This window comes from Symphalangus syndactylus, chromosome 3 (assembly GCF_028878055.3).
Source record: "Symphalangus syndactylus isolate Jambi chromosome 3, NHGRI_mSymSyn1-v2.1_pri, whole genome shotgun sequence".
Lineage (NCBI taxonomy): Eukaryota > Metazoa > Chordata > Mammalia > Primates > Hylobatidae > Symphalangus > Symphalangus syndactylus.
The window spans coordinates 110,416,055-110,429,380 of record NC_072425.2 but is presented as its reverse complement, the minus strand read 5'-3'; positions in this window follow the sequence as shown (position 1 = coordinate 110,429,380).

Here is a 13,326-nt window from a genome sequence, read left to right as displayed (position 1 = left end):
AATAAATGACTTCCCCAGCTCCTGTAGATGGTGAGTATGTCTGCTCTGTTTATACAACATGCCCTGACACCACTCCTTTTACCTTTGGCCACAGAGGGGAAGAGAGAAAGTGGGGGTGAGGGGACAAGAAAAAAGCTGATGAACAAAGAAACAGAAATGAGAGATCAAGAGGGCCCAGAGAGACACACACAAAGTAGGGGTGGTGGCCAAGGATGTTGACTGCTTTCCAGTTCCCGGTGCCAGCCTCACTTGAGGGCCACTTTCCTGCCCAGTGATTTGGAAAGAGACTCCCCGTAGCTTTTCAATAAATTATGGGGTTTTTTTCCTTTTTAGGCTAGTTCCAATAGGTTTTTGCTATTTAAAATGGAAATTCTTAAGTAAAACACATACATTAAAAAAGTTTATCTTCTAACTTGTGTACAGTCATGGATTTTTAGCTCATTAAACTTTAAAGAAAACCTTAAGAGTGACTTTTTTGGGTCTGGGCATATCCTGAAATTCTGTGATTACTGCCAGTAGAGCAAGAATTTTCTCTTTTGCTATATAAGAAAGTGCTATTTAAAGCAGTCATTTTACTAGCAGTCAATGTAAGTGGTGTAATTTGCAATGTTCTTGGGATTTTAAAGTACAGATTTCCCCTGAAATCCTCAGCAATAATTAGGTTTCGAATCAATTGCTGAAGCCCTTAATGACTCAAATCATCAGCACATTTGAAAATTTTGAACTTTACCTATTGGTTTCAGTGGTCTCTATTTACTCTATATTTAAGTGATTCTAGCAGGCATTGATGTTTGTCCTCAAGTAAAAGAAAAGAAATATTTTCTGCCTGTTTTTTTCTAACCTTGATTAATTTTCCAGTTTGGACTTTTTTATTAAAAAGAAATAACATTCATAAAAACTTCTATGCCATTTATATATTTGTATTAGTTTGTTAGAGTTACCATAACAAAGTACCCCGGACTGTAGTGATTTAAACCACATAAATTTATTTTTTCACAATTCTGGAGGCTGAAAGCCTGAAAACAAGGTGTGATCAGGTTTGGTTTCTTCTGAAGCCTCTCTTCTTGGCTCGTAGATGGCCATCTTCTCCCTGTGTCTTCACCTGGTCTCCCCTCTGTGCCTGTCTGTGTCCAAATGTCCTCTTAAAAGGACACTGGTCATATTGGATTAGGGCCCACCTTCATGACCTCATTTAACCTTAATTAGCTCTTTAAAGACTCTGTCTCCAAATACAGTCACATTTTGAGGTACTGGGAGTTAGGACTTCAGCATATGAATTTTGAGGGGCCACAATGCAGTCCATAACAACACTCAAGCAATATTTTGAGTGCCTAATAGGAGCTGTTCTAAAGACTGAGAACAACTACGCAATAAAAAAGCCCTCTCACTCACCTTCATAAAGATTCAGATCTTGAAGGGTATGTTTTATTTAGAATGCTGTTTAAGACTCTGCGACAGAGACCACAGAGTAGAATAGGTGGAAGCTTCATTCCCACATGAGAGTCCCAAGGTGGACAGCCCAGGCTTGCAGGACAGCTGTGCCATCCCACAACCAGCTTCCTTTCTGGGCCCAGGGTAGCTTCTCTGGCTCTCACCATCTCCTCGACATCACAATCAGCAGGAAGGAGGAAAGGAAAATGCCCGTTCCTTTTAAGGGCATGGCCTGGAAGTCCCACCTATTATTTCTGTTCACATCACTTTGGTCAAAAGAGAGTCATACATGTACAGCTGGCTGCCAGGAAGACTGAAAAATGTAGTATTTAGCTAAGTAGTTATGGGTCTAGCTAAATCACAATTTACTATAGATAAAAGGGCAAATGGACAATTAGTGGGGACAGAGACCGTAACAGGCAATGTTTCTATTTGCTATTTAGTAAGTGAGACAGAGTAGACTATTTTCAGGAGCAACAAACGCTGGAGTAGAAAAAGCAATGGAAAAAGATGGAGATGTACAGAAAAGTGGAAACCAGAGACCAGAGAGAGAGCAAGTTAAGAAGGGAGCTGCCTCATTCCCTAAAGCTTTTTAGATCCTGATCCTAATCCCTCATGTTATGGCAGTACTTTTTTTATTGCTTTTAAAAAATCTTAAATTGCTTATAAATTCAGATTTCAATTTCTTTTCAAAGTGACTTTTCTATTTACAATGCCCCCTTGCCTGCCAAGCGAGTACTTGGTTTCAACCAACAATTCAGAAAACTGGGTCCTACTGCTTACTCTTATGGAAAAATAATTGCCATAATTGCAACTGGGAAAGAAGTCAGGCCCACAGTTGCTTAATAGTATACATTGATATTTTAACTGTGTAACCACAAAAGAAGGAATGTATGAGAAAAGGAAATTATGTGTAAAAGGTACTGAAAGTTATTAATAGGGTTTTCCAAACCTGTTAATCTCTTATATTTTTGAGTAAAATGTACTTTTAGAGAAGCAGTGTTCATAGAAAAGGCTGTACACATATTAGAAATTGCTACCACAAGGATTGTACAGTTTTCTAGCAATAAGATTTTCCTATACAGTGTAATAAATACATGCAAAGCATCCCAGTCAAAAGTATTGATCTACTAGTGGTTATGAAAGCCATAAACCTCAGATAAACTCATAAAAGTCTAAAAGGGAGCTTTTCTAAAGACTGGAAATTCATTTATTTTATATACTTCCTAGATAAATTTCTAAATGATGGTTCATAAAATACTGTAGTTTTTTTAAAAAAGAAATTCCAAAATTAGTTCACTCTGCAATCAATGAACCAGTGAAAATTCACTTGCAACAGCTACAGATTAGACTTACAAGTGTTTGGACCACCCAACATTCATTCTCTCTTCTTAACAGTATCCCAATTTCCTTTGGGAAATTACTTCTTCTGCTTCGAAATACTGTTGGTAAAATGGTGAATTCAGGTGCCTTCATTTCTGCTGTGGATGAGAAAGAGGCCGCTGGAGGCTCCTTCCACCAGAATCTTCCACTCAACAACCAGACGGAGCTGGAGGCCTCGCACGTGATGTAAGCTAGGTCAATTTAAAGTTCACACCTGGGAATTTAAATCTTAAATAATGTGAAAAAGAACCTGACATTGGTAGGATTTACTCGTTCCTGCACTGGTACTCTGCTTGTTGGGTCTATGCCTAAGTCTCCAAAGATTTGCATAAATTCCACCAGTTCCTGTATAATTCCATTTTCCTTAGATTCAGCAGATTTGGTTTCCATTGTTTTCAATCCTCAAGCCCTAACTGTTCCACCTTCTATCTACTCATTTATGAATTGACCAAACTACAACTGAAAGTCAGTAAGGAAAATAAACAACAAAATCCAACAACCTTACAACAGATGAAGAAATTTAGGCAGGAACTGCCAACAAGAAAAGAAGATGGACAAAAAGGTAGACGTCTGAGTAAAGTTACTACAAAGTTTTCTCAAATTTTTCAAAAATCTTAATAAGTATGGTAATCATACGGTAATTGTTCCCAATAGAAAAGATAAAGGAAAGTATCAAAAGTATCATAGGGCTGGGTGCAGTGGCTCATGCCTGTAATCCCAGCACTTTGTGAGGCTGAGGCGGGCAGATTGCTTGAGCTCAGAAGTTTGAGACCAGCCTGGGCAACATGGCAAAACCCTGCCTCTACAAAAAATACAAAAATTAGCCATGTGTGGTAGCGCACACATATAGTCCTAGCTACTTGGGAGGCTGAGGCAGGAGGATTACTTGGTCCTGGGAGGTGGAGGTTGCAGTGAGCTGAGATTGTACCATTGCACTCCAGCCTGGGCAACAGAAGGAGACCCTTTCTTAAAACAAGAGCAAAAAACGTATCACACACACACAAATAGTTCAACTTCATTAGTAATCAAATAAATATAAATTAAAACTTGATCTAAACTTTTCCAACATAAAATTGAAAGTGGTTTAAAATGTAAATACTGTTGAGAGGGTACATTGTAATCTGGCAATATGTGATAAGAACAATCAAAATACTCGTATTTCATATACCACTACAAAGATTATAGAATAAAAGATGAGTTGTATAAATAGACCTTACACAATTGTGGGAAAAGCTGGGGAAGTGAAAGCCCAGATAAGGGGAAGTTTGAGAATCAGAAAAAGAATCATTAACCAATCCTCAACCACTGGGGTTGGAGGAGAACTAGTGTTAAAGGAAACAATCTGAGATACTGGCATGGACAGTGAGGGGATTTGTAGGGGGTTTTTGGGAATCCATTGCCTCTGGAGATCTGCAGCCAGGCATCTGGTGGCAGGTCTGGGGCCACTCTCCATCAGCAGGGCCAGGAATAGGAAGAAAGGCTAGGCACCAAGAGGAAAAGAGCAAGGACTACCTGGAACTTTTTGTGTACTGACAACAAAGACCTTCAAAGAGAAAAGAAAGCCATTGCCTAACTTCCACTGTTCAAACCTTACATGAGTTCCACCTTTGGCCAACTCTTGCCTCCTACCCTGTAGGGAAAGAAATTCTGGGAAACAGGTCCAGACCCAACCAAACTGACAATAGTACAATCCAGTACGCATATATTTTAACCCTGTCTTTCCACATCTAGGAATGGATTCTAATGAGGTGGGAAATGTCATCAAATATTAAATAAAAGTATAACTATGGCTGTCATAGTTAAAACAGGCAAGGACCAGGCACGGTGGCTCATGCCTGTAATCCCAGCACTTTGGGAGGCCAAGATGGGTGGATCAACTGAGGTCAGGAGTTCGAGACCAGCCTGGCCAACATGGTGAAACCCTGTCTCTACTAAAAATTAGCCAGGCATAGTGGTGCATGCCTGTAATCCCAGCTACTCAGGAGGCTGAGGCAGGAGAATCACTTGAACCCGGGAGGCAGAGGTTGCAGTGAGCCAAGATCGCACCACTGCACTCCAGCCTGGGCAACCAGAGCATAACTCCAGCAACAATAACAACAACAAAACAAAACAAAACAAAAAAAACAGGCAAAAGTGGAAATAAGTTGGTAGCTGCACAACAGAGGAAAGATGAAATAGGTTAGGGTAAGACACAGACAAGACTTTTCTTCTTACCTGAATAAGAGGAGGAAAAAAAAAAAAAAGACTTTTGCATGTGCATTAAAAAAATTACTTTGAGTGACTTTTAGTGATATGGTTATATCTTCATAATATATAATATAAAAAGTATACACAAAATTCTACCTACATTAGAATTACAATTTTGGAAACATAGTCATAGATTTTGTTTTCTTTTTACATTTCCTTACACTTTTTACACTTCTTTCATTCTTCGTGAAAGACCCAAAGTCATTTAAAAATCCGAATGTTTTAAAAATGTGTATCCTTTGGCTAAAATCCCAATGAGGCTTTTCACTGCACCTAGAATAAAGTGCAAATCCTTCCCACTGTCTTCAAGGCCCTTCATGGTCCTGCCTGTGTTGGCTGCTCTAACTGCATCTCAGATAGCTCTTTGCTTAGCTCATCGAGCTCCAGCCCCACTGGACTTTGGTAGCTTCCTAGCATAGGCTAAGGTCTCTCCTGTTGTAAGGGTTTGGCAATCATTGTTAGTCACTTGAGATGCCGTTCCCCAGATCTCGTTATTCAGATCTGAGTTCAAGCGTTACCTCCTCAAAGATATCTTTCTTTGAAGACCCCATCTAACGTGTCTTCATTCCCCACCCCTACCCAGCAGTCTTTCACCCTCTTATTGCCCTGTTCATCTTGTCTTCATTAACTAAAATTATGTTTTCCTTAGCAATGCCCCTCACTAGGAAGTAGGGTCCACTACTCAGAGCAGGGACCTTATCTGTCTTATTTATTATTGTACCCCTGTGACTCCAACAAAGTCACCAAGGCTCTCTATGTTGCTGAATGAATGGATTAATGGATGAATTAATTTTTTGAATTTTTTACAATGAAAAAGTTTCCTTTTATAAGAAAAAATATTTGGAAGGGATATGTTGCTTGAAGGGCAATCTTGTGTCAGGAGGGATTTTCACATGTTATGTAACGTAAGCTTTCTTGGTTGTCTTATCTAGTGATTACCCAGGCCTATTTTTGCTGCTCTGCTCCTCTTGCAAGATCTAGGTAGGAGTCTCCCTTCTACAGAAGGGTTAGGAATTAAATGTTTGTAAATGCTTGGGAATCTGGAAAGAATTCTCCCCTACAGTATGAATCATGTCATTCATAGCAGTTAGTAGGCAAAATGAGTTTTGCCCACAAATCATGATAACACTGTAAAATTTTCAGAGATCATGAATTCAAACCCTATTTTATGACCATACCTGCCTCCCTTTCTAGCTCAGGGCATCAGGCACTCTCAGCACCTCTGGTCTGTGACCCCAGTCCCCCCCAGTGACAATTCTGCTCTCTTCACATTGCTTGGCCTCGCCTGCTTTCATGTCCTATCCTATTGTGACCAATGCATCAACTGCTCTTCCTCATTAATCCTAAACTTACTTATTTCTCTGTCCTTCAGAAACTCCTCTCTGAGAAAAATCTCAACTAAGGAGAAATGCAACTGCCTATCTTCTCCACATCTGTGCCTTGGTTTTGAGCTGTCTTGGGAGCAGCAAAATTATATCTGCTTTTGCCTTAGAAGAACTTATAATGTTCCAATCTTTGGATGCCTTTTGAATAGGCAAGTCTGAGTGAAGTCAGGTTACAGTGCCTGAATAGCTTTACCCTCCTGATCCAGCAACACATACACATAAGGATGGAAGATAATACTGGATATGTGAGTACTTGTTAAATCCTTCCCTTCACTGCAGTGGGCAAGTGGTCGTCAAGGCAGTGATTAGCTCACTTGGTGGAGAGCCAACAACAAAACAGTACCACCTACCCCCTGTACTAGCTAGGCCTCCCTCCAGTCTGGGGAAGCTGTCTCATTCTTTTGGGGGTAGAGAGAAATTTTATATATAAGAAATAAAAGCATCAAAGTGGAGTTTTCATTAGGTTTTAGTCAGAAGGTAGAATAAACAGGTGGACCTATTTCTGAAAATTTTATTTTGGGAATTTTCATATGATAATCTTTTCCACAATAACCAATGAAAAACTTCTAGTGCTTTCCTGTGGTTGATGGGTTTGATTTCTTTAGCAAGCATGAATTCTAGTGAGGGCAGCTAAATAGAAAACTTTATGGCATGGAACTTAGCATCCTGGCCTATTTTGTGCTAACCTAATTTTCTGTGAGCTTTGTAGCAAATGAAGCTATGTGACAGGTTCCTTTTTTAGATTCTAAAACCGGCAGCTACGTTGTTAAATTTTATGGTTACATGAATTTTGGAATCAGCCTCAGCAATTTTTCATGCTTTCCATGTCCCCCTAAGGGAAAGTGGGCAGCCATTAGAAAGTAGCCATGGAAAACTTCCCTGTTAACTAAGTGCTGCTGGAGGAAAAAAAAAATCACCCTATGGAGCAGATTTCTTTCACTATAAACTTATGTTTACTCACTTCACCTGGGCCCACAACACTCCCTGTCAATCATCCTCTGTTTCCCAACTCACCTCTTTCTCTTCTCAACAATAATTTTTCAAACCTTCCCTATTATTTTCACATCCCTTGCCACTTCTCCACTATCAAAACTCCAGTTGCTCCAATTCTCTGTTCACTCCTAGAAACTGTCTTTGCATAGAAAATAGAAGCCATCTGAAAGGTACTCCTTCCATTCTCACCACAATTACACAAAGCTTCTCTAATCCAGACCCAACTCTTCCCCCTTCCTTTCTATTACCATAGAAGAAGTCTCCCTCTTCTGTTTAAAGCTTACCTCTCTGTGGGAGGCACCTGGAGGATGATGGTTCCCAGCGTTCCCCACTTCTTGGTTATTCATGCCCTTGTGTAATCCCCTCCTCTTGAAGAAGGTTGGACATGGTGACTTGCTCTTAATAAATAGAACACAGAAAAGTGATAGAATGTCACTTCCAAAGTTAGGTTATCAAAAGATTGTGACTCCTGTCTCGGGCATCCTCTAGGTCTCTCTTGCTCTCTCACACACTCTGGAAGAAGCTAGCTGTATTGTGAGTTGCCCTATAGAGAGGTTTGTGTGCCAAGGGAGGCATCTGGCTGACAGCCAGCAAGGAACTACCCAACAGCTTGTAAAGCACTGAATGCTGACAACAACCATGTGAGCAAACTCAGAAGCAGGTCCTCCCACTATGTGAGTCTTGACAGATTGGACCGCAACCCAAGCAAGTAGCCTGATGGCAACCTCTTGCGTTGAGCCAGATGCACCCCATGAAACTGAACCCGGGTTTCTAACCCATGAGAACTGTTGAGAATAATAAATGTTTGCTGTTTCATGCTGCTAGATTTTTGAGTGATTTCTTATGTAGCAATACATAAATAATACAACCTTCATCTATCCTCTGTATCCTTCCCACCTGTTTCTCTCTTTCCCACATCTTCAAATCTTCTCTCTACCCATTCCTTCTAATTAGCAGTTAAACATGGGGGTCGGGGACAATCTATCTAAAAGAAGAAAATCTTCAATTCTAATTCCTCTTTTAGCTCCTGCTACATTTCTCCCCACCTCTTTAGAGCCAAACTTGAGTTATCCACATTTACCATCTCCATTTCCCTTCCATCAGAATGACCTATAGGGCTTGCTAAGCCACAGATTTCTGGGCTTCTCCTTTAGAGTTATTTATTTATTTATTTATTTATTTATTTTATTATTATTATACTTTAGGTTTTAGGGTACATGTGCATAATGTGAAGGTTTGTTACATATGTATCCATGTGCCATGTTGATTTCCTGCACCCATTAACTCGTCATTTAGCATTAGGTATATCTTCTAATGCTGTCCCTCCCCCCTTCCCCAACCCCACAACAGTCCCCGGAGTGTGATGTTCCCCTTCCTGTGTCCATGAGTTCTCATTGTTCAATTCCCACCTATGAGTGAGAACATGCGGTGTTTGGTTTTTTGTCCTTGCGATAGTTTACTGAGAATGATGTTTTCCAATTTCATCCATGTCCCTACAAAGGACATGAACTCATCATTTTTTATGGCTGCATAGTACTCCATGGTGTACATGTGCCACATTTTCTTAATCCGGTCTATCGTTTTTGGACATTTGGGTTGGTTCCAACTCTTTGCTATTGTGAATAGTGCCGCAATAAACATACGTGTGCATGTGTCTTTATAGCAGCATGATTTATAGTCCTTTGGGTATATACCCAGTAATGGGATGGCTGGGTTAAATGGTATTTCTAGTTCTAGATCCCTGAGGAATCACCACACTGACTTCCACAATGGTTGAACTAGTTTACAGTCCCACCAACAGTGTAAAAGTGTTCCTATTTCTCCACATCCTCTCCGGCACCTGTTGTTTCCTGATTTTTTAATGATGGCCATTCTAACTGGTGTGAGATGGTATCTCACTGTGGTTTTGATTTGCATTTCTCTGTTGGCCAGTGATGATGAGCATTTCTTCATGTGTTTTTTGGCTGCATAAATGTCTTCTTTTGAGAAGTGTCTGTTCATGTCTCCTTTAGAGTTTTTAATACAGGATTTTTGAAGTGAGATCTGAGAATTTGCATTCCAAACCATGGCCTGAGAATTTGCATTCTAACCTGTTTCCAGATGCTACTGATACTGCTGGTCTATTGATCACACTTTGAGAATTGCTGCTCTACACTTGTTAGAAATGTAGCCTCTCAGGTCTCATCTGCGTTCTACCAAATTAGAATCTACATTTTAACAAAATCATCAGGTTATTTGTATGAACACTAAAGTTTGAGAAGCACTCAGATGGCCCTATGTGTCAGACAATTCCAAATTCATTCCATGAAAACAGCTTTTATGCTATAGCTCTCATGCTCACATTCACCTTTTACCTTTCAAACTGGTTTAAAATAAAAGAGCTAAATCATGTATGTGGTCCTACTCCTTGTCTCATCCATTGATCCTTCTCTGGATTGGAATTTTCTTCTTGAATACACATAAGGTCTAACAACAAATACGTGGTGCTTTAGATAAGACAAATTACAATGCTACATCTAAACCAAAAGTGGTTTGTATTCTGCCTGCCAAGTTTTTCAATTTGTTCTTTAGGCTTTTCGCAGGGTGCCTTTTTGAGGTTACTGCCCCCTACCTTTTCAATTTTACTCCAAGCTGAAACACAGCCTCTTATTTTCCTAAAGCAGGACCTGGTTATAACTTTACCAAAGACTTGGAGTTCATGGAATGGAAACACATGCAAAAAAAGCAGCCAGTGGATACGAGTGCTTCACCTTTCCCAAGGTGCCACACCTTTCCCAAAGGTATTCTGACCTCTCTATTTCTTGATGTGTTGCTAAGATGCAGCTTACCTGCCTCGCTCTTGTCCTGTGCCTTCTACCTCATGTTATGCCTTCTTCCAAATTCCTGCCTACCCAGAACACAAACCTCTATCTCATCTGAGCACAGAGACTGGGAAAACCCTAGTTTTCCCTCCTTGCCCCAGTCTAAAGTCTGCCCCAGCCAACAGTGTATCATCATTTGCAGTTTAATTCCTCAGAGTCCTTAAAACACTCCAATCTAGAAGAGATTTTGGCTTTATCTTTGTATAGTTTAAAAAGTTTATTAGGCTGGGCGCAGTGGCTCATGCCTGTAAACCCAGCACCTTGGGAGGCTGAAGTGAGCAAATAATGAAGTCAGGAGTTCAAGACCAGCCTGGCCAACATGGTGAAACCCCGTTTCTACTAAAAATACAAAAAATTAGCTGGGCGTGGTGGTGGGTGCCTGTAATCCCAGCTACTCGGGAAGCTGAGGCAGGAGAATCGCTTGAACCTAGGAGGCAGAGGTTGCAGTGAGCCGAGATCGCACCATTGCACTCCAGCCTGGGTGACAGAGCAAGACTCTGTCTCAAAAAAAAAAAAAAAAAAAAGGTCACTAAAGGTTTCCAGTTACCACCCTTTCGCCCCTCAAAAAAGATTTATCTGACTTCAAAGGCACTTAGTCAAAGAGATAAATGCTTCAAGTTTTCAAAAAATTTAGAATTCTACTGCAGAATCCAGCAATTCCACTTCTGGGTATAGCCAAATAAATTGAAATCAATTTGCTGAAGAGATAGCTGCACTACTATGTTCACTGCAGTATATTCACAATAGCCAAGATATAGAATCAACCTGTGTCCATCAATGGATGAATGGATTAAAAATGTAGTGTATATGCATACATATATATGTGTGTGTATATATACACTTTATATATGTATAGATGCTCCGTCTCTTTCTCTCTCCACACACACACACACACACACACACACACACACACAATGGGTTACCATTCAGCCACAAAGAAGAAGGAAATCCTGTCACTTGTGACAACATGGATGAATCTGGAGACATTGTGCTAAGTGAAATAAGCCAGGCACAGAAAGACAAATACCACATCATCTCACTTATATGTGGAATATAAAAAATAGCCTAACTCAGAAATAGAGAGTAAAGTGGTAGCTACCAGAGGCTGGAGTGGGCAGGATTGGTTGGGGGCTGGGGAGAGAGGGAACGAGGAGTTCTTGATCAAAGGGTACAAAGTTTCAGGTAGAGAGGAGAAATAAATTTTTGAGATCTATTGGACAGAAGAGTGACTACAGTCAATAATAATGTATTATATATTTCAAAATAGGTAAGAGAATAAATTTCAAAGGTCTCACCACAAAAATAATGATTGAGGTAATGGATATGTTAATTAGCTAGACTTAATGATTCCACATTGTATACATATATTAAAACATTACGTTGTGCCCCTTAAATGTATACAATTATGATTTTTCAGTTAAAAATGATAATAATAATAATTTTAAAAATACTTGTACTACAGATAGAGAACTTTTTCCATATAAATTATTCAGGCAATAGATCTTGCTGTCAGAAATTTGTACATGTTATGGCTGTATTTAAAAATGATACTAACAATCACTTGCATATGCTTTCTGTATGGGTACAAAGAATGATTCAGGCATGTCAAGTATAATTTTTAACTCCTAATTTCTTTCTGTCAGCAATCTTTCAAAAATTTTCTGTTTCTTGACATAATTTTGGTGAATTAAACTGGAACAAAATCATTTCATTAGATGGTGCTGGAACAACTAGATATTCATATGAGAAAAAAATGAACCTCTGAAATTTACACCTCAAACATACACAAAAATTAATTTGAGATGGATTATAGGCCTAAACATAAAACTGTAAAGCTTCTAGAATAAATAATAGACAAACATCTTTGCAACCTTGAGGTAGGCAAAGATTTCTTAAGGAAAATACAGCAAGCACTAACACTCCCCTCCCAGCCACACACACACACATTGGTAAAATAGACTTCATCAAAATTTAAAACTTTCAAAAGACACAGCTAAAAGAATGAAGATGAGCCACAGGTTGCAAGAATATGTTTGCAAGACACATATCTGACCAAATACTTGCACACAGAATATATAAATAATACCTACAACTTAATGATGTTTTAATAAACACAATTTTAAAAATAGGCGAACGATTTGAACAGACACCTCAAAAAAAGATGCATAAATGGCCAATAAGCACTTGAAAAATACTCAACATTAAATTCTCATAAAAACACAATTTTAAGCCACAATGAGATACCCACAAAACCCACTAGAATGGCTAAAACTAAAGAGAATAAAACTCCAAGTTTTTATATGTTACTTCTCATATATTGAAGTATAAAATAATTTAACCACCCTGGAAAATTATTTGGCAGTTTCTTGTAAAGTTAAACATTCACTTACCACCCAATTCAGAAATTCCACTCCTAAATATATACCCAAGTAAAATGAAATGATGACCACACAAAGATCTACATGCAAATATTCACAGTAGCTTTATTACTAATAGCCACCATTGGAACCAGCCCAGGTATCCATCACCAGGATAATGGATAAACAAACTGCAATATAGTCATACGATGGAATACAACCCAGCAATAAAAAGGAACTAACTACTGATATACACAACAAGGATAAATCTCAGATGCATTAGGCTGCGTGAAAGAAGTTGGACTCAAAACACTACATGTGTGATTTTTACTGCATACATGAACTTCATGTAAGAAGTTCAAGAACAGGTAATCCAGGATTTAAAAAGGTACAACACACTCAAATACAGAAGGATAGTTGATATAACCAACAGAGATGTTAATTGTCACCTTGTTTATGCTGGTATGGAAGGGGATATGACAGTCTGCACAGCACATGCTCATAAACTCCCAAAGTATGGTGTGAATTTGGCCAAATTATACTGCAGCACAATGAAATGGCCCACTGAAAATGTCTTCAGCACTTTACACCTTGCCACCCAATTCTATGAATTCTCACCACCCAATTCAGATGTCATTGCTTCTGTGAAGTTTTTATTCCCTCTTAACA